The following is a 22098-nucleotide window of genomic DNA, read 5'->3' as shown; positions in this document are numbered from 1 at the left end:
TTTTATTTAACTGGTTTTGAATTTTTTTTTAACTGTTTTTGGCCCAGATTTTGTAGTTAGAATTGAAGTGATAGCACTTGCTGCTGATCTTGAAGATATCTGACCTCAAAGGTCTAATAATCTCTAGAATGAGTTTTCACTCTCCTGAACTTAATCCAGTTCAGGAGAATGCTACACGTTGTGTTTTATTTGCTATGGACTTGAAAGTAGCCAAATGGTGGCTTATAAGATCCATCCCACGGAATAGCAAATTTAACAAATGCTATCTCATGAGAGGTATTGATTTGCCCTTCAGTTCTTAATCAGTTTACAGAGATAACAAAATACAGGTTAGGAAATATGTGTGCAATAAAAGTAGACACTCGTACATACATGTACTTTAAATGAATGTGTGTTATATTAAAACCTGTGTATTGTGTATAATAGAGAAATTTGACATTTCTTAAATACAAAACTCATTTCTCAAAGCCAAGAAAGTTGTTTTGCCATAATTATGAACATAGTACATTATTTGAAAACTCAGTTATTCATCAATCACTAAAGTATAAACTTTTCATGAGATTTTACAATCAGGCTAGTGTAAAACTGGCAGGTTCACATCAATTCATGTGATTTAAGAAGATTTCCATTTACAGCAAATTCAACAGCAAAACTTGTAAAGTGGCTGTGAATTATCAATATACAAACTGGCAGCAGGAGTAGGCCCTCAAGCGTGCACTGCCATTCAATAGGATCAGGGTTAATGTGAGTACCCCACATACACACTGATTTCCAATATTGTTTCATCTCCTTGCTTAACAAGAATCTATCTATCTTTGACTTAGAAATATTGAAAGACTCTGCTTCTACTGCCTTTTGAGGACGAGAGTTCCAAAGACTTGTGTCACTGCAATAAACAATTTCTCCTCATTTCTGTCTTAACTGGCTGACCCCTTATTTTTAAAAGTGACCCTAGTTCTAGATTCACTCACAAACAGAAACATCCTTTCCACACAGTCAAGATGCCTTGGATCTTATCGGTTTCAAACAACCTGTTCCAATCTGTTTCAAAAATAGCAATGGATAAAGCCTCGCCTATCCAATTTTTCCTCATAAGATAACTCACCCAAGTATTAGCCCCACATAATGTGGGTGTAACTGGTAGTGAGCTGCCTTTTAGAACCATTGCAGACCATTGGAATAGATATACCCATGGTGCTGTTAGAAAGGAATTTCCAGAATTCCAGCAAAACAACAGAGACAGGAAGGAACAGTGAAGGAATTGCATAGTTCCAGTCAGGATGATGTGTGACTTGTAGGAGGTGGTGTCCCCTTGCATCTACAGACCTTGTCCTTCTGCCTTGTAGAAATCACAGGTTTTGAAGGAGCTATCAGTGGAGCACTAATGACTTAGTATACTGCACCTTATAATTGGTTAAAAATTGATGTGGGAGAAATGAGTTTCAGTTCATGGGGCACTGGCATCAGTATTGGGGTAGAAGGAAGTTACTCTGGATGGATGGGCTTCACTTGAGTTGTGGTGGGATCAACATCACGGTGAATCAAGAAACTGGACCTGTAGAGACGGCTTTAAACCATATGTATGGGGACAGTTCTGGAGAAGGGATACAAAGGCTTATGACGCAAAAGGATACAGCAATATTGCAGAGCAACTATTTAGGTACAGATATCCAGAGTGGGAGAGAGTATACAAACATTTTTTTGAAATGGAAAATTTGGTCAAAGGTGGAAAAAATGGTATAAAGTAAAAATTACTGGCTCTTCACTTCAATGTGTGTAGCAATCAGAAGGAAATAAATGAATTAATGACACAAATAGAGGTTATGTGAATGATGTTCTAGCCAATCCAAAGACATGATTACAAAGAGATCAAAGCTGGAAACTGAGCTTGTGGAAGACCCAAAAATAGATTGGAAGGCACATTGTGAGGATGACACAAAGAATCTGCAAATTGTTATAGACAGGTTAAGCGAGTGAACAAAAATTTGGCAAATAGAATATAATGTAGGAAATAAGAGGCTATGCACTTTGGCAGGAATAATGGAGGAAGTGAATATTATTTAAATGGAGAAATATTGCAGAGAGCAGCAGCACAGAGAGACTTGGGTGTCTTCATGCATAAATTACTAAAAGTTTCAATGAGTAATAGGAAAGGCAAATGGTATATTAGTCTTTATTTCAAAGGCGATGGCGTATAAAATAGGGAAGTCTTATTAAAACTATACAAGGCAATAGTCAGCCAAAACCTAGAATATTGTCAACAAAATATCTACTCGACCCCTTATCTAATGAAAGAAATATGGGCATTGGAAGTAGTCCAGAGATAGTTCACTAAGTTGATCCTGGGCATAATAGGAGTTTCTTATTAGGAGACATAGGCACGCATTCATTGGAGTTTGGACAAATGAGACGTGATGTTGTTGAAACATACAAGATTCTTAGGGGAAAACAAAACTAAAGAATTGCTGATGTTGAAAATCAGAAACAAAATCATTAATTGGCGGGAAAAATCCAGCAGGTCTGGTAGCATCTGTGAGAGAAAGAAGGTTTCAGGTCCATGACCCTCCTTCAGAACAGAAGTTCTGCGGTTTTGAAGAAGGGCTACAGGACCTGAAGTGTTAACTCTGATTTCCCTTCACACATGCTGCCAGATCCACTGAACTTTTCCAACAATTTCTGATTAAGAAATCCCTTCGGGGGCTTGACAGGGAAGACACTGAGCAATTGTTTCACTTTGTAGAAGATTCTAGAACCAGAAAGCACAATCTCAGAATAAAAGTTTGCATATTTAAGAGAGAGGTAAGGGTTTTTTTTACCTCACAGAGGGTAATGAATATATGGAATTCTTTACTGCAGAAGGCTGTCAATGCTCAGCTGTTAAATAGATTCAAAGCTGAGATAGATAGGTTTTTAATCAGTAAGAGTTATAGAGAAAAGACAGGAAGTCGTATTGAGGATTATCAGATCAGCCATGATCTCATTGGATGACAGAGCAGACTTGATAAGGTGAATGGCCTACTTCTCCTGTATCTTATGGTCCTAGAGTCTATCAGATGCTAGTGCTTAGACCAGTAATGTATGCCTAAAGTCTTGAAGTGACGTTTTTGGTGATGGATAATAGCGATCAATATTCATTGCAGTTTTCAACTCCATGTTTTCTCATCAAAGCCTTCCATATCAGCTGCCACTGGCAGAATTTCCTCACAGTCAATGGCACACTCCCTTCTGTGTACAGTTGAATATGGTTATTCGAGGTTAATCAGTTAACAAAAGTAAAATGTGGAGGCTCTGAAATCATGTGGAGGAGTGGGAACAGGATGGTGGTCCTGATAGCCAGGAAAGTGATGACACCATTTTTAAAAAGCAGCCTTCTTTACTTGGACAGGTTAAGTCCCCTCTCATTGCTTCACTGACAACTGAGTAGTGAAGAACATGAGAATTTCACAGCAGTACAAGTTAGCCCTGAGAAGGGCATCTTTAAGTGTGGATTTGAACATTGCACTAGAACACCACAGTCTCTATATATTTCAGAGTTCCGCCATCATTGTGTGATTAGAGAATATTCTGTTTGTTTATTCTTCCTGCCAAAATGAATAATTTTACACTTTTCTATATTACACACTATCTGCCACATTTTTGCCTGTTCAGTCAACCTTTTCATAGCTGTCTGCAACCTCCTTCCTGATATGTCAATTTTCCAACTGGTTTTCCTATATACTGGTTATCTGCATCTGAATACCAGGGTCTCCAAGTCTCATGGAACTGGAAGTGTGAGTGAGGGACAACTATAAAAGGTTATCATTGGCCTGTGGGAGCACTAATGAAACTGTGTCCACCCGTAATGCTCCTCAAATTTACTTGTTTATCTACAGGAGAAAAGGAACAACAACTACCAATAAAGTGCAATGTTGGGATAAGGAATGCCAATTATTTCAATCATGAATCCCCAGTAAGCTGAAAGCTGTTGAACTGGCCGGAGATCAGAGCAACTGTTCCAATTCCATGCAAAATTGGGAGTGATGAACATTGAAAATGAGCCCTAAAGAGTTATCGATACCTCTGGGCAGAAAGGAAGCAATGTACCCAGAAGGATTGGAGTAGGTCTTTGGTGAGCAGAAGAGCTGATTGATTTTATTCTCCATCATAAATGCATGTGCTCAGGGAGGGATATGGTGAAGCTACCATTGGAGCAAATTCAATCTCCACTGAGGAAGAGAGTGACCATGTTTCAGAGGATGCTTCCTCCACACCATCCACCAATGAAGAAACAATTATCTGGATGAGTGGAGTGCTTATGAGTTATCTCTGGAGTTATAACTAGGTGAACACCTTATTGAAACATAGGGATAGCTGATTGAGGCTGTGAAAGACCAGAGCCCTCACAGTTGATGGACTGTTAAGCGTCAGGTTCATACTGCCCTTCAAAATTGATAATTGGCCTCTGATGTTAGCCATAATCAATTTTTTTTAATAATATTCTTTTCATGGAATTTGGCCTTTGCTGAAATTTCCTGCCCAACCTTAAATACCTTTGAGAAGATATTGGTTGTTAGATAAGGTAATAGGTTAAAGACGTTAATGTTCATGATCATTGGCTCCACCCATTCTGCTGATTTGACACACAGTCTGTGGGTGGAAACAAGGAATTCTACTGCTCTCAGAGAAGTAAAAGTACCTGGCCTAGCTCCTCAAGATTCCCAGTTCCTCCAAATTAGTAGTTGTGCCTGACCAAAGGCAATTGTCCTATTGTTATCATACAGTAATCCTTTTTGTTATCTGAGAATAATGCCTCTTCTGTAGATACTATATGGTGCCGTATCAACTACTACTAATCATTAGATGGGCCCAAGATAAAGTAGGAAAAATGGGTATTAGTGGCAGCGAACATTTACTCAAGCAACCTTTACTCAGGTCTACGTTCTGGCAAAGGTGGCAAAAAGATCAAGGTATCAGCCTTGGTCATGTGGGAAAAAAACCACCATGTTGAGCCACCTTTTAGAATTGTTACTGTCCACGGGTGTATGTATACTCGTGGTGCTGTTGGGAAGGGAGTTCCATAATTTTGACTGAGTAACAGTGAAAGAACGGCAAGTCAGGACGTTTTGTGGTTTCAAAGGGTCTTGGTGATGTTCTCAAGCATTTGTTACAAGTGGTCGAGTTCGTGGGTTTATGGAAAACAAGACATAGCCATTGTCAATAACAATGTTTATTCATTAGTAATTCTGGTCTTGAATGGATTTTTATCATTTTAATTTACATTTCATTTGTTAAAAAGCAAGTCTATCTGATTTTCTTATTTATAAAACTACATGTTTTGCAACCATTTAATTTAAATTTCTGGATTGAGTTCAACACTGATAGATTTAACAAGGATTTTAGCGGTGATTGAAGAGCAATTTGTTGAAAGATTTGTGATTGTTTCGGTATTTTACAAATAAGAGGATGAAAGTATTATAAATTTAAAAACTTAAGTGTTTTGAGGAAGTTTATTTGTCTTTTGGATGTAAGCACTCAAAAGGCCTTAAAGCATTATAAACATTATCTTAAATCTGCTTTTAATGATGCTTTTTATGGGTTACTCTTCAGAATGAATTTGGTATTGCAAATCTCTCTTTGCTCTGGCCAGGAATTTTCATAGCAGTGTCACTGTAGTGTTTTAATTGGTGTCTGGTATGATAACTAAAGTATTTTGTTTAGTTCCAGGTCATTTTGTTTTCTGTGTGTGTGGATTTAAAAGAAATTCTAGATATTTGTTGTAAAATCTAAGAAATTGAAAGAATAAAGTTATTTAACCTTTTATTAATATTATGAATAATAGTGTTACTGTATTAGGCCATCAGCCTTTAGTTAGACTTGTGCTCGTACATTTGGGTTTTATGTTCTATGCATGACAAACAGCTGAAGGTTTGAGTTGATCAGCCAGGGATACAGGGAATCTTACACATATATTTGTTCTTAACCAATCAAACTAAAGAATTGTGAAATTAACAGAGGAGGAAAAAGGATACACAAGTTTGGATGGGTAAGCTCAGTGTAGGGAAAGAAAGACAAAAATAAAAGTTTAACAGAAATTCTGTGTTTCTTTAAAATATTTCACAATAATTAAACTTCAAAGAATAAGACACCACATGCTTTGTTACATTTCAGTTAGCAATAATTGCTTCTCATCACATTGTTAATAAATATTTAGAATTGGAATGGCTTGACAAAACATTTTGTAGTGAGTTTAGTTCATATCTACAATGCAATTCAGCAGATTCTTGCCATTCCAATACATTTCACTGGTGAGGCAGACAGCAATATGTTAGAGTAATTGGCAAAAAGATTAAAGAGCTGTTTCTAAGTAGGTTTTACACAGGCACTTTGATTGTGAATGCTAGCATGTGGAGCAATGATTGTGTATGTGCAGGAGCACATTAAATAGGCAGCTGATGTCACAGGCCTCCTCTGCACCTTGACTGGTGATTATTTTGGCATCTGGACAAGGAGTAGGTCACTCCTTCTATAGCAATGGCAAAGATGCATATTAGGTGGGATGGGGTGAGGCAACAGATGCAGCTACCATCCCAGGTATGGCCTCCCAACTCTGGGAAGAGCCCTTCCCTCATGAAGCCATGGCTGGAAATGGTTGGGCAGTGGCAGAGCGAGGATAGTAGCCAAGGAGAAGTTCTCCACAGACACCACTGGGGAAAGGGAACTCCACTTCAAGCCTAATCTTCCCAGCCCACTTACTCCAGTCTTGTGATGTCAATGGTGCATGCACACACAGACTCTTCCCATGGCTTGTCACAACCAGCAGATTTCACTTAAGCCGCATCTGCGCATGCTTTATGTTTAGGCTTTATGGATAATCACTTTGTCTTTTCACTCAGAATTTGGTGAGAGTCTGGAACGCCCTGACTTGAAAGGCCTGACTTGAACGCCCTGACAGTTGAGAAGAAATCCACATTATGTTTCCAAAGCAATTGGTAGGATCATATGGTATGAAGTCTGTGTGGGTAGAATTGAAGAACTGCAAAGGTAAAAAAAAAACATAGTTGGAGTTATATATAGGTCTCCAAGTAGTAGTCAGAAGCTGGACCGCAAGAAACATCAGGAGATAGAAAAGATGTGTAGAAAAGGCAAAGTTACAGTAATTCTGGGGGATTTCAATATGCAGGCGGACTGGGAAAATCAGGTTGGTAGTGGATTGCAAGAAAAATAATTTGTGGAATGTCTACAAGATGGCTTTTTGCAGCAGATGAAGTGAACAGGCAATACTGGATTTGGTGTTGTGCAATGAGGCAGACATCATATGGGGGCTTCAGGTGAAGGAACCTTTAGGAGACAGTGATCATAACATGATTGAATTTACTCTGAAATTTGAGAAGGAGAAGATAGAATCAGAGATAATGGTATTACAGTTGAATAAAGGCAACTACAGAGGCAAGAGGAAGAAGCTGAGCAGGAAAGACAGTGGAACAGCAATGGCTGACTAGGGAAGTCAGGTATAGCATAAATGCAAGAGAAAGCATATAATGTGGCCAAGGGCAGTGGGAAAGTAGAGGACTGGGAAGCGTACAAAGACCAACAGAGGACAACAAAAAAGGAATTAAGGAGGGAGAAGACTAAATATGTGGGTAAGCTAGCCAGTAATATAAAGGAAGACTGTAAGAGTTTCTTTAGATATATATAAAGGGCAAAAGAGAGGCATTGGGCTGTTGGAAAATGACACTGGAGAGATAGTGGGGAATAAGGAAATGGCTAAGGAACTGAATAATTACTTTGCATCTGTCTTCACGATGGAAGACACAAGTAATATCCCAAAAATTCAAGAGGGGAGCAGGCAGAGCTGAGTATAATGGCCATCATCATGGAGAGGATGCCAGAAAAACTAAATTGGCCTGAAGGTGGATAACTCACCTGGACCAGATAGTCTACACTCCAGACCTGACGAGATAATGGAGGTATTAGTGGTGATCTTTCAGGAAACGCGAGAATCAAGGAGGTCCCAGAGGACGGGAAAATCACTAACGTGACATCCTGGTTTAAATGGGAGTAAAGTAAAGGATGGAAAATTGTAGACTGATTAGCCTAACCTCAATTGTGGGTAAGATCCTGGAATCCATGGAATCCATTGTGAAGGATGAGATTTCTGAATACTTGGAATTGTATGGTAAAATAAGGCAAAGTCAAGTGGAGGTCATGCCTGACAAATCTGCTAGAATTCTTTGAGGAAGTAACAAGCGGGATAGTCCAAGGAGAGCCAATGGATGCTATTTACCTGGACTTCAGGAAGGCCTTTGACATGGTGCCACAGAGCAGGCTCATGAGTGAAATCAAGGCCCATGGTGTCAGAGGCAAGGTGCTAGAATGGATAGAAGCTTGACTGTCTGGCTGAAAGCAGGAAGTGGGGATAAGAGGGTCCTTCTCAGGATGGAAGTTGGTGCCAAGTAGTGTTCTGCGAAGTTCAGTGTTGGGAGTATAACTTTTCACTTTATACATTAACAATCTAGGTGAAGGAACTGAAGACATAGTTTGCAGATGATACAAAGATAGGTAGAGGGACAGGTAGCACTGAGGAGGCAGGGAGACTGCAGAAGGACTTGGACAGGTTAGGAGAATGGGCAAAGAAGTGGCAGATAGAGTACAATGTGGGAAAGTGTGAGGTCATGCACTTTGCTATGAAGAATAGAGGCATGGACTATTTTCTAATTGGTGAGAAAGTTCAGAAGCCTGAAGTGCAAAGAGACTTGAGTTCTAATCCTGAATTCTCTCAAGGTAAACTTGCAGGTTGAGTCAGTAGTTAGGAAGGCAAATGCAATGAGGGTATTTATCTTGAGAGGATTTGAATATAAAAGCAGGTCTGTACTTCTGAGGCTCTGGTCAGAGCACATGTGGAGTATTATGTGCATTTTTGGGCCCCATATCTCAGGAAGGATGTACTGGTCCTGGAGCGTGTTCAGATGACGTTCATGAGAATAGTCCCAGGAATGAAAAGATAAACATATGAGGAATGTTTGAAGACTCTGGGTCTATACTTGATGGAGTTTAAAAGAATGACAGGGGATCTAATTGAAACATACATAATACCGAATGGCCTGGACAGAGTAGATGTTGGGAAGATGTTTGCATTGGTAGGAGGACTAGGACCCGATGGCATACCCTTGGAGTAAAGAGAAGGCCTGTTAAAACGGAGATAAGGAGAAACTTCTTCAGTAGAGAGTGGTGAATCTATGGAATTCACTGGCACAGAAAACTGTCGAGGCCAAGTCATTGAGTATGTTTAAGCCTGAGAAAGATATGTTCTTGATTGTCAAGGGGATCAAGGGTTACGGGGAGAAAGTGGGAGAATGGGGTTGAGAAACTTAACCATGATCGAACGGCAGAGAAAACTTAATGAGCTGAATGACCTAATTTCTGCTCCTACGTCTTATCATCTTACAGTCTTATGGAAGTCACTTAAAGTGCTGGAGGTTGCTGTGGAGCAAACACTAGAAAGAGGGATTAAGCTGTAAAGCTCTCACTGGTATGGTTATAATGGGCCAGCCACCCTCTTTCTATGCTGTAATTCTTTCTATGTTTCCCATGTTTCTGTGATGTTATTTTCACTTCATGGTGCAAATTAGACAACAATCTTTGTATTTCCATGTGGAGCCTTGCATATGCTCCTTGACTGAAATTTTTGAGCTATTATTAGGAGCATGCAAACTTAAATTGGAAAGAAGAGTTTTCAAATGCTGAATAAATTTTGTTTTATTTTTTGAGATATAAAATACACTGTGGATCAGTAAGACATATAAATGCTGATCCGATGATCAGCAACGTTTGGTGATATAGTTGATGGGGAGCAGTGGTTAGGAAATTTATAACTTTGAAACTCCTGATTTTCCATTGTACAGAAATAAAAGTGTGCAGTAATATTAGTGTCTGTATTACCTTGTTATCCAGAATGGTCCTATCCAGATACTGTCAGCTGTCTGGTTTCTAAACACACATTCACATCCTATTAAGGGCTATTTGCCCCTCTCTGTGACCCACTGCCAGATCTGTCCCTTGGCCATGTGGCACAGATGGAATAAATATGTCAGACTGAGGCAGGTGATGGTGCTCTTCAGTGCTGAGTAATCAGTGCCAGTAATTAACTAGACAGGACCAGACAAAGATAATGGGCTTTCAGCCAGCTGGGGCTTTTAGTGAAGTTTGAGTGGTGTTTCCTTTTCAAAAAAAACCTAATCTTTATTTTCCCAAAGGAAATGTTTTGGTAATACAATAGATTTGGAAAAAAGGTTGGACATCCTAAAATATATTCTTTTTAAAAAATGGAATATATTTAAAGAAAATATGATACCAATAGTTCCTAACAGTTTTAATGTCATTGACAACTTTCCAAATGATAAAACAGCTGTAGGTTTGTATCAACAGAATATTGATTAAAATGTAATTTTGTCATATAATTCTGATATAAAATCCTAAATACCATTTTTAATTAATACAATTTTAAGAAGTTGTGCTTTGATGATACAACATAATGTTAAATGTGAGTTTAAACTGAGATCAAAGCTGTCCAATGGGACTGAGACTGCACATAAAGGCGCTTTATGGTGATGTCACTGTGAGTATCATTGCTTCAGTTCTTTGCCAAGTGATCACTTTAAGGCTGCAAACAGCTTTAAAAATTGATTCCTATGGGAGGTGCACTTATTAGTTATAAACTTGTACTGAACTTTCCTTCTTTATTTGTAGTTATTCTAAAAATATTCTGTTTTATATTAATGTTTATAGGAAATCTAACCAGAATGTAATTTTAAAAATATGTTTGTAAATTTAAGTATTTTTCAGGATTATTTTCATTAGTGATTGGTAATATTGTCAGTGATTTCCTTTTCATAATATGCTTTTACTTTGTTGTACCAAAATGTTGCACTCTACTTATTACTAGTATAAGACCTTGGATTGAAATAGAACTGCAGCTGTTAGTGTTACTATTGTGAAGTCCTTCTTCTGTAATCTGTACTTTTCTTTGTTTGGTTAATATAATATTTAGGCCTGGGGTGAAGGAGCTAGTGATAATGATAACATTAGGAATAATTGAAAGCTGCTGGGATCAGTCCTCAGCTGTAGTGCTAGTTGCTGCAGAGTGTCCAGTTTGTAGAATCAGGTCTTTCTTTTCCCTTCACTGCTGATTCAGCACAACCTGATGGCTCTGAATGTGCCACTTTTGGTGCTGTCAGCTGGACTATGCACAGACACACAAGCCTGAGTCAACAGATGGTCTAAGAGTGATTGGGTTTTACCGTGTCACTGTCTGCCTGATTGTGCACATTTTTGTAATTTTGTAATTTGGACTGACAAAGGTTTGTTGACAATTTATTGCTTAATTGTTCCATAAATTATGCAATTTGATATAAGGCAAGGAATTTAAATATGATATGTACAAAGCAGCATTGTAAAATTTCTCTTTCAAATTTTACTTAACAGCATAGTAAAACAAGATACAATATTGAGAAAGAACCTCAGCATGCTAACACCATAAATCTCATTCAACTTCCCTAGAAAGCATAGAAGCATTCAATATACTATCAGAAATATATTTGTGAACTAAATTGGAATATTTTATAAAAATATTAATCATTATACTACTTGCAAAATGTTTGGATGGGTAAGTATGGATGCAAAGACTTTCATTGATGAAAATTATGATGAACAAAAAGCTCTCATTTCTTTTTTGTCTTAGAAATAGGTCAGTCACTGTTTCGACTTGTTTTTTTCACTCTGCATGCACTTTGAATCTCGTGCCAGCAGGACAATTAAGAAATGCTTCATGTGCATTTATTTTGCAGCTGTGGATGCTAATTCAAGACAAAGAATTGTATTCAGCCTAAAAGGATTGCTAGTGGTTGTTTGACAAAAACCTATCCTTGTATGGTGACTATTTATTACTATAAATAGAAAATGCAACTAAGAGTTATGTGGTCTTAAATGTTAATTTTGTACCACGAGAGTCTTTGAAAACACGAAAAGAAAATATGCACATTTTGCTAATCTTTCTCAAAATCAGTCTTTCAATACTTCATAGTAAAATGATTTTATTGATCATTGAAGTGAATAATATGTATATTTTTGAATTTGCTATTTGTTAGGCTGGACATAACTTATAAGTTACCATTTGTTATCACAACACATCTACTATGGTGACAGTAATGTCCATTTTGTTTCTCAGGACAGTTTTTAAGTTGTGATGGTTACTGGCACATTTTAGAGAGAATCAAATATAAATTTGCTGCAGGTACCCAAATTTTCTAGTTCATTTCACAGCAGAATATCATTTTTTTCTATTTGTTCTCCAACGTTTTCAGGGTATGGATCAAAGGCAGGTATTTGTAGTTATTTTGCAAATCTTCATGATCGCATTGTATGGTAGAACAATGAGGGGTAAAGTGGTCTATACTGATTTTCCTATATTTTTCCTCGGTAAGTTTCAAAAATAAATGGATTATTTCTAATGGGAGCAAAATATATATAGGTGAAATATAAAGAGATTAAAATAATATAAACTATTAAATGTGCAGGTAACATTTTACTCTACACCCAAGCCAGAGAGAAAATTTATGGGTTCTTGTGCTTCTCATGTTTCTGGATCTCTTTTCCTTGAACTTCCACTTTATCTTACAAGTCAAGAATACTTGACAACTAGATTGTTAGGTGCATTTAAAAATTTGAGTATTTGTGAGTTTTTTTATGCCATTAATAAAATGTGTTTAGTAAGCTATTACTTCTCTTATTTCGCAACTCATTGCTGTCTAGTGAGAAACTTGCTATTTGGCAAAAGCATAAAAGATGCAACAAAATGCTGACATTATGATAGGCCACGCTGGATCCTCATCCAATTCTGCCACAGGTCTTTCCATAGCTCAAGTTACTCATATCCCTATAAGATTTCACCCTAAGTATCTATTTATAAGGCCCATCAAGAGTTTTTAAATATAATAGATTTTAAAGCCATGGTGTTGTCAATTAAACACAACTTAGTCATTCGTGTTAGGCAACCAACACCATTTCTTTTGCCCTCGGGCCATGTAATATCTAGGCAGCATCATTCAAAACATTTTGAAACTTGCGAACAACAATCCAATATGCAAATAATACTTAAATTAAAAGTGACATATTTTATTTGAACCTGACTCTTGTTTTTATTTAAATTTAAGAATGCTAAACCTTTCAGTAATTACTATTAACCAATTCACCTAAAGGATATTTCTTCTATTCCACACAAGAGGCATTGTGAGCAGAAAAATGATACTTTACAATGAGCGATAAATATTTTCTTATTTTAAATTAAAACTAGCCACATTTAAAAAATGCCCAGCTAGAAAAGCAAAGAATTACAGATAATAGAAATTTGAAATATAAACAGAAAATGCTAGAAATACTCGGCGGACCGGGCAGTATCTGTGTGCAAAGAAACAAGGTCAAACACTTTTTTCAGACCATAATCTGCATTAGTTTTTACAAAGGGATACTGACTTCTGCCTTTCTCTGCACAGATGCCACTAGGTATGCTGAGCATTTTCAGCAGTTCCTGTGTTTATTAGAGGAAAAAAGCCCTGTTGCCAATCTTTCTCAGGTAACCAGACTTCTTGTGAGGCTCTTGTTCCCATTCAGCAAGAAATCCAGTAGCAGCTGCCTGAGATCTAGTTTGATATAGCTTTTACTTCTGAAATTCATTTTTAAAGTTAAGGTATGAAGAAGATAAAAATACTTGCCAAACAAAAAACTAAATTGCCCAAATAATGCATGGATACTTTAAGTAAAAATGACAAGTATAGAATTCGTACAGTGTGGAAACAGGCCTTCAGCCCAACAAGTCCACACCGACCCTTATATGTCTCAATCTGATCCCCTCTCAGTCTTCGAAACTCAAGGGTATACAAGCCCAGTCGCTTCAGTCTTTCAATGTAAGGTAATCCTGCCATTCCAGGAATTGACCTTGTGAATCTACGCTGCACTCCCTCAATAGCCAGAATGTCTTTTCTCAAATTTGGAGACCAGAACTGCACACAATACTCCAGGTGTGGTCTCACCAGGGCCCTGTACAGCTGCAGAAGCACCTCTTTGCTTCTATACTCAATTCCTCTTGCTATGAAGGCCAGCATGCTATTAGCCTTCTTCACTACCTGCTGTACCTGCATGCTTGCCTTCATTGACTGGTGTACAAGAACACCCAGATCTCTCTGTACTGCCCCTTTACATAAATTGATTCCATTGAGGTAGTATTGTGTCTTCCTGTTCTTGCCACTAAAGTGGATAACCATACATTTATCCACATTAAACTGCATCTGCCAGGCATCTGCCCACTCACTTAACTTGTCCAGGTCACCCTGTAATCTCCTAACATCCTCATCACATTTCACCCTGCCACCCAGCTTTGTATCATCAGCAAATTTGCTAATGTTATTGCTGATACCGTCTTCTATATCATTAACATATATTGTAAAAAGCTGCGGTCCCAGCACGGATCCCTGCGGTACCCCACTGGTCACTGCCTGCCATTCCGAAATGGAGCCGTTTATCACTACCCTTTGTTTCCTATTAGCCAACCAATTTTCAATCCAATCTAGTACTTTGCCCCCAATACCATGCACCCTAATTTTACTCACTAACCTCCTGTGTGGGACTTTATCAAAAGCTTTCTGAAAGTCCAGGTACACTACATCTACTGGATTTCCCTCGTCCAACTTCAGAGTTACATCCTCAAAAAATTCAAGAAGATTAGTCAAGCATGATTTCCCCTTCATTAATCCATGCTGACTCTGTCCTATCCTGTTACTACTATCCAGATGTGCAGTAATTTCATCCTTTATAATAGACTCCAGCATCTTCCCCACCACTGAGGTCAGACTAACTGGTCTATAATTTCCTGCTTTCTCTCACCCACCTTTCTTAAAAAGTGGTATAACATTAGCCACCCGCCAAACCTCAGGAACTGACCCCGAATCTATTGAACTCTGGAAAATAATCACCAATGCATCCACGATTTCTCGAGCCACCTCCTTCAGTACCCTGGGATGCAGACCATCAGGCCCCGGAGACTTATCAACTTTCAGACCTAACAGTCTCTCCAACACCAAATCCTGGCAAATATAAATTCCCTTAAGTTCAGGTCCTTCAGCCACTGTTACCTCAGGGAGATTGCTTGTGTCTTCCCCAGTGAACACAGATCTGAAGTACCCATTTAATTCCTCTGCCATTTCTTTGTTCCTAGTAATATATTCCCCTGTTTCTGTCTTCAAGAGCCCAATTTTTGTCCTAACCATTTTTTTGCCTTGCACATACCTAAAAAAGCTTTTACTATCCTCCTTTATATTCTTGGCCAGTTTTCCTTCGTACCTCATTTTCCCTCTGCGTATTTCCTTCTTAGTAATCCTCTGTTGCTCTTTAAAAGCTTCCCAGTCCTCAGTTTTCCCACTTATCTTTGCTATGTTATACTTTTTCTCTTTTAACTTTATATGTTTCTTTACTTCCCTCGTCAGCCACGGCCGCCAATGCCTCCTCCTGGGATCTTTCTTCCTTTTAGGAATGAACTGATCCTGCAACTTCTGCATTATACACAGAAATATCCGCCATTGTTCCTCCACGGTCATCCCTGCTAAGGTATTGCACCATTGAACTTTGGCCAGCTCCTCCCTCATAGCTCCATAGTTCCCTTTATTCAACAGAAGTACTGTCACTTCCGACTGTACCCTCTCCCTCTCAAATTGCAGATTGAAGCTTATTGTATTATGGTCACTACTTCCCAATGGCTCCTTCACTTTGAGGTCTCTGACCAATTCTGGTTCGTTACACAATACCAGATCCAGAATTGCCTTCTCCCTGGTCGGCTCCAGCACCAGCTGCTCTAAGAATCCATCTCTGAGGCACTCCACAAAGTCTCTTCCTTGAGGCCCAATACCATCCTGATTCTCCCAGTCTACCTGCATGTTAAAATCCCCCATAACAACTGTAGTAACATTTTGGCAGGAAGTATAAAGAAAACTATATTATCTGAATGGTGAGAGCTTGCAGAGCTCTGAGATTCAGAGTGATCTGAGTGATCCAATGCCTGAATGGTATAAGATTAGTGTGAAGGTATAGCAGTAAAAATGAAGGCTAATTGAATTATCATGAGAGAGGAATTAATACAAAGTCTGGAGGTTATGCTTCAATTATGCAGGGCACTGTTAAGACCACATCTTGAGTACTGTGCACAGTATTGCTCACCATATTTAAGGAAGAATATAAATTTGTTGGAGGCAATTCAAAGAAGGTTTACTAGACTAATACCTGGAATGTGTGTTGCTGGAAAAGCGCAGCAGGTCAGGCAGCATCCAGGGCTGCCTGACCTGCTGACCTGCCGACCCCCTGGATGCTGCCTGACCTGCTGCGCTTTTCCAGCAACACATTTTCAGCTCTGATCTCCAGCATCTGCAGACCTCACTTTCTCCTAATACCTGGAATGAACAGGGGAGAAAATGTTGGACAGACAATGTTTGAATCTACTGGAGTTCAGAAGAATAAGAGGCAATTTGATTGAAATATGTGAAGTCCTGATAGGGTACATAGAACATCACAACGCAGAACAGGCTCTTCAGCCCTTGATGGTTTCACAGATCGGCACAACAATCTGAAGCCCATCTAACCTACACTATTCCATTTACATCCATACGTTTATCCAATGACCAAATAAATGTCCTTAAAGTTGGTGAGTCTACTACTGTTGCAGGCAATGCGTTCCATGACCCTATTACTTTCTGAGTAAAGAAACTACCTCTGACATCTGTCCTATATCTATCACCTCTCAATTTAAAGCCAAGCCCCCTCATACTAGCCACCACCAGCCAAGGAAAAAGGCTCTCACTATCCATCCTATCGAACCCTCTGGTTATCTTATAAGTCTCAATTAAGTCACCTCTCAAACTTCTTCTCTCTCATGAAATAAAGGAGAGAATGTTTCTTTTTATGAGAGAATTTAGGGCTGGGGTCACTGTTTAAAAAAAGAGGTCACTTGTTTAAAACAGGCAAAGTTTATTTTCTGTGAGGGTTGTGAGTCTTTGGAACTGTCTTCCTGAAAAGGTGGAGGAAGCAGAGTCTTTGATTAATTTTAAGGTAGAAGTAGATAGAGTCTGTGAAGCAAGGGGTTGAAAGGTTATCTGCGTAGCCAGGAATATATGACTATAAGATAAAGGAGAAGATTTAGGCCACTCGACTCATTTATTCTGCTCCATCATTCAATCATGGCGGATGAGTTTCCCAAACCCATTCTCCTGCCTTCTCCCTGTAATGCTTGATCCTGTTATAATCAAAAACGTATCTATCTCTATCTTAAATACCCTAAGATCTATTCAATCCATGCCTCTCATAGTATTGTAAATTTCTATAAGGTTGCCCCTTATCCTTACACATTCAAGTGAAAACACACTAACTTTGTCCAATCTCTCCTCATAGCTAAGATCCTCCAGAGCAGGTAACATTGGTACTGTCTCCAAAGCCTTCACATCCTTCTGGTAGTGTGGCGACCAAAACTGTATGCAATATTTCAAATGTGGCCTAACTAAAGTTCTAAATCAGCCATGATATTATTAAATAGCGGAGTTGGTTTGATGGGCTAATAACCTACTCCTGTTCCTAATTCATATGTTCATGTGTTTATTCTTGGAAGAGAAACGGAAGTGAGTTGTCTTCCAGCACTGCCCCCGCACCACATGCCCCTGCATTACCTCTTCACCCTCCTGACTATACATAGCCCCATGTAAGCTCTTAATTATTCAATTGAAAACTGAACACTGCTCCAGACATAGTTTAATTGGAGCATGTACCAAGAAACAGCACCTACTTCCTTCAGTATTGCTGCTGATGCCTTATGCTTTCACCTCCTGCCTCCCAAATTACTCTTTCATTAACATTCTATATTTATTTGTCTCAAGGCCTAATTGCAAATGGTTCAGGTTATAATTCAGTGGTTGTTATCTTTGAATTTTGTGTTTTAATTTCTTGTTCTGTCATTCTTTATTTTGGCAGGAAGAATAGTTTTGAAAATTTAACCTTTTGTAAACTTTAATAGGAAACTGAAAGGATTAATATTCTGGAAAGAATAAACCAAAGCACTTTTTTTATTATCCAAGGCTAAGTTGTGAACAAGAATTCACCAAATTTCAAATATTCAATTGTTCCTTAATAGTTAGCTCATAACTAAGTTTTTGATCTTTTGTGCTACTCCTGACAAAGTGAGCTACTTCTCCACTATCCACTATATGATGGCCAAGATTTTCCTCCTATTAAATACTGGGAAAACTGAAGTCATTGTCTTCTTCCTTGGTGCTAAATCTCTATATAGCCTCCAATCCAAACCTCCCCCTGCCTGCCACTCTCTGAAGATTCTTCAGAAAGTCTGCAACTTTAGAATCCAATTTGACCCTGAGTTGAACTTGTGACCCTATAACCTCTGAGTGACCAAGTCAGTCACTGCTCTTGTTTCAGTTTTTCTGCTACTGAAAATCCCTGAAGCGTGGATTTTGTTAATTTTAGGCTAGATGCATGTTTCAGTCCTTCCCTGGCTAGCATTCCATCTTGAAATCTCCATACAACTGAGTTCGACCGACACTCTAAATTTCAAATGTAATTCTAATCAAAAACAGGACGGGTAGATTGCCAGGTTGGTAGGATAGCTATTGGTTAGAGAATTAGGAAATAAAGTGGGGGTGCCGGTGTTGACCTGGGGTGGACAATGTCAAAAATCATATTTGAAAGCTGTTTCAAATAAACTTGTTAGTCTATAACTGGTATCATGTGATTTTTGACTTTGAGGATATAAAGTGGCAAGGGAGTCAGGTAAGTAATAGTAAGGTGTTGGGACCAGGGATGCAATTGAAGGAGAAGTCAGAATCAGGCAGCTAGTCTAGGATAGTGAGTGGAGTGAATGGGTAGGGGTGCAGTGCAGATTGGATCCAGAATACAGGGAGGGTGGAGGGGGTGCCCATTCTCAACAGATGCAGAAATGGTCCAGAGCAGGGTAAGAGATAACAGCAGTTCAAGGAAAGATGGGGAGGGATAGGAGAAAGTGAGGACTGCAGATGTTGGAGATCAGAGTCGAGAGTGTGGTGCCGAAAAACACAGCAGGTCAGGCAGCATCCTGGGAGCAGGGGAATTGACATTTTGGGCATAAGCCCTTCATCAGGAATAAGGCTAGCAGGCCAGGGGGCTGAGAGATAAATGGGAGTGGTTTGGGTCTGGGGGATGGTAGCTGGGAATGTAATAGGTAGATGAAGGTGGGGGGTGCACGTGATAGGTCGGAGAAGAGGGTGGAGCGTATAGGTGGAAAGAAAGATGGACAGGTCAAGAGGGCGGTGTCGAGTTGGAGGTTTGGGACTAGGATAAGTTGAGGAGAGGGGAAATGAGGAAACTGGTGAAATTCACATTGAGCCCATGTGGTTGCAGGGTCCTAAGGCAGAAGATGAGGCGTTCTTCCTCCTGGCGTCGGGTGGTTAGGGATTGGCAAAGAAGGAGGCCCAGGGCCTGCATGTCTTTGGTGGAATGGATGGGGGAATTAGTGTTCAGCTCGGAGCGGTGGGGTTGGTTGGTCCGGATGTCCCAAAGATGTTCTCTGAAGCGATCCACAAGTTGGCATCCAGTCTCCCCGATGTAGAGAAGACCACATCGGGTGCAACAGATACAATAGATGATGTGTGTGAAAGTACAGGTAAATTTCTGTCGGACGTGGAAGGATCCTTTGGGGCCTTGGACGGAGCTGAGGGGGGAGGTATTGATGCAAGTTTTGCACTTCTTGCATTAGTAGAGGGAAGTGCTGGGAGTGGTATGTGGGCGGGCGGGGACCATGGAACTGATAAGGGAATTGCAGAGGGAATGGTCTTTCCAAAATGCAGATAGGGATGTGGAGGGAACTATATCCCTAGTGGTAGGGTCTGTTTGTAGGTGGTGGAAGTGATGGAGGATAATGCAATGTATCCAGAGGTTGGTGAGGTGGAAGGTGAGGACCAGGTGGTTCTGTCCTTGTTGCAATTGGAGGGTTGGGTTCAAGAGTGGAGATGCACCGGAGAGCATTGTCGACCATGTGGGGGGGAAATTGCGATCTTTGAAGAAGGAGGCCATCTGGAATGTTCTATGTTGGAATTGGTTGTCCTGGGAGCCGATGTGGCGGAGGTGAAGGAATTGGGAATAAGGGATAGTATTTTTACAGGAGGCAGGGTGGGAGGAGGTGTAGTCCAGGAAGCTGTGGGAGTCGGTGGGTTTGTAGTAGATGTCTGTGGTTAGTCGGTCACCAGAGATGGAGATGGAGAGGTCCAAGAAGGGGAGGGAGATGTCCGCAAAGGTCCAGGTGAATTTGAGGTTGCAGTGGAAGGTGTTGATGAATTTGATGAACTGTTCAACCTCCTTGTGGAGGTCGAGCCAATAAATTCATCAATGTAGTGGAGGAAAAGGTGGGGAATGGTTCCAATGTAGCTTTGGAAGATGGACTGTTCCATGTACCAGACAAGGAGGCAGGCATAGCTGGGGTCCATGCGGGTGCCCATGAATACCCCTTTGGTTTGGAGGAAGTGGGAGGATTGGAAGGAGAGGTTGTTGAGGGTGAGGACCAGTTGAGCCAGGTAAATGAGTGTGTAAGTGGAAGGGTACTGGTTAGGTCAGCATGAGAGGAAGAAACGGAGGGCTTGGAGGCCATCATTGTAGTGAATAGATGCATTCCAGGACTGAATGCCCATGGTGAAGATAAGGCTTTAGGGGCCAGGGAAATGGAAGTCTTTGAGGAGGTGAAGGGCGTGAGTGGTTTCCTGAACATGGGTGGGGAGTTTCTGGACTAAAGGGGACAGGACAGTGTCATGGTATGCAGCGATCACTTCAGTGGGGCAGGAGCAGGCTGAGACAATGGGTCGAGCTGGGGGAGGTGGCGGGGGGAGGGGTGGGATATGTGTGGCGGCGGTTGCAGATGTGCATGCTGGCTCCAGAGTGGGTAAGCAAAAGTGGAAGGACAGATTGGAGGGATGAAAGTGATGGGATCTAGAGCACAGGAAAGTGAGTGTCAAGTCTGGATCAGCAATAGGTGTTGGGTTAAGGTCTGGGAGTGTATTAGCTAAGCATGGGGTCTGTTGAACAGTTACTCAGGACTTGGAGTACGAACAAGATTTCCGAGGAATGGCAGTCTCAGTTACTCCAGCTCTTTTAGTTACAAAAGAAGGGAGCTCCATATTTCTGACAGTAGATTCTGATCAGGTGTCCCTCATAAGTGCAGAGCCGTACTTGCATTCTGACAGTTCTTTCCTTGCGCTGAACTATCGAGGGAAGACAAGTTATGCATTGCAAGTCTGACACTGGGGATGAGGTTTCAGATAGGCTCCAGTAGCATGAAGCTACTTGACTCAACCTACAGACCTTGACCCAACAACCATCATTGCTCCAGACCTGACAGGCCTTTCTCCAGCTTTAGATCGCCGGTCCTGGTTGGCAGGGAAAGGGAGTGCTGTGGGATCGTGGGAGGCAGGGTTGTCAGGTCGGTGTCTGGTGGTTGTAAGTGGTCTGGGGAGATGTAATTGTGGGTGAATGAGTTACATTTAATAGATATTTTAAAATGATGTATTTAATAGGCTAATTCTTCCTGAATAACTGTTCTACTTAATTTTGTCAGGATCTTCAGAAGTCTCTGATTTAAATGGACAGGGTTGGAGAGTTCCAAGTATACAGGGAATTGCCCAGCTGAAAATTTAATTTCCTGGGCAGTTGCTTTTGGAGAGTATTACATTTGTGGATCCTACAAGGTCCTCATATGCAACTCCTACCTACACCATGATAACAATTGTTGACCATGGGAAAATCTGTGCCACTGTTTCTTGATATTTGGTTCTCTGTGCTCTATAATTATACTAATTTAAAAATTTAAGATTTGACAAGCTTCAGATGCTATTTTCTACTTGTAAGAACATGACAATATATGGTCTGCTCAAATCGGTGTGTGTATGTTTGTATATATTTCAGTTCCTGTTTTTTAAATTGACTTTATTCTATCTGTTCTCGATTAAGATCATCCACTAATATATTTTAATGGTACACTCTACTTCAAACTAAACTCTA

This window comes from Chiloscyllium plagiosum, unplaced genomic scaffold (assembly GCF_037043375.1).
Source record: "Chiloscyllium plagiosum isolate Xiang-an unplaced genomic scaffold, Cpla_swu_hap1 HiC_scaffold_1, whole genome shotgun sequence".
NCBI lineage: Eukaryota > Metazoa > Chordata > Chondrichthyes > Orectolobiformes > Hemiscylliidae > Chiloscyllium > Chiloscyllium plagiosum.
Note: the sequence above shows the minus strand (reverse complement) of the source record.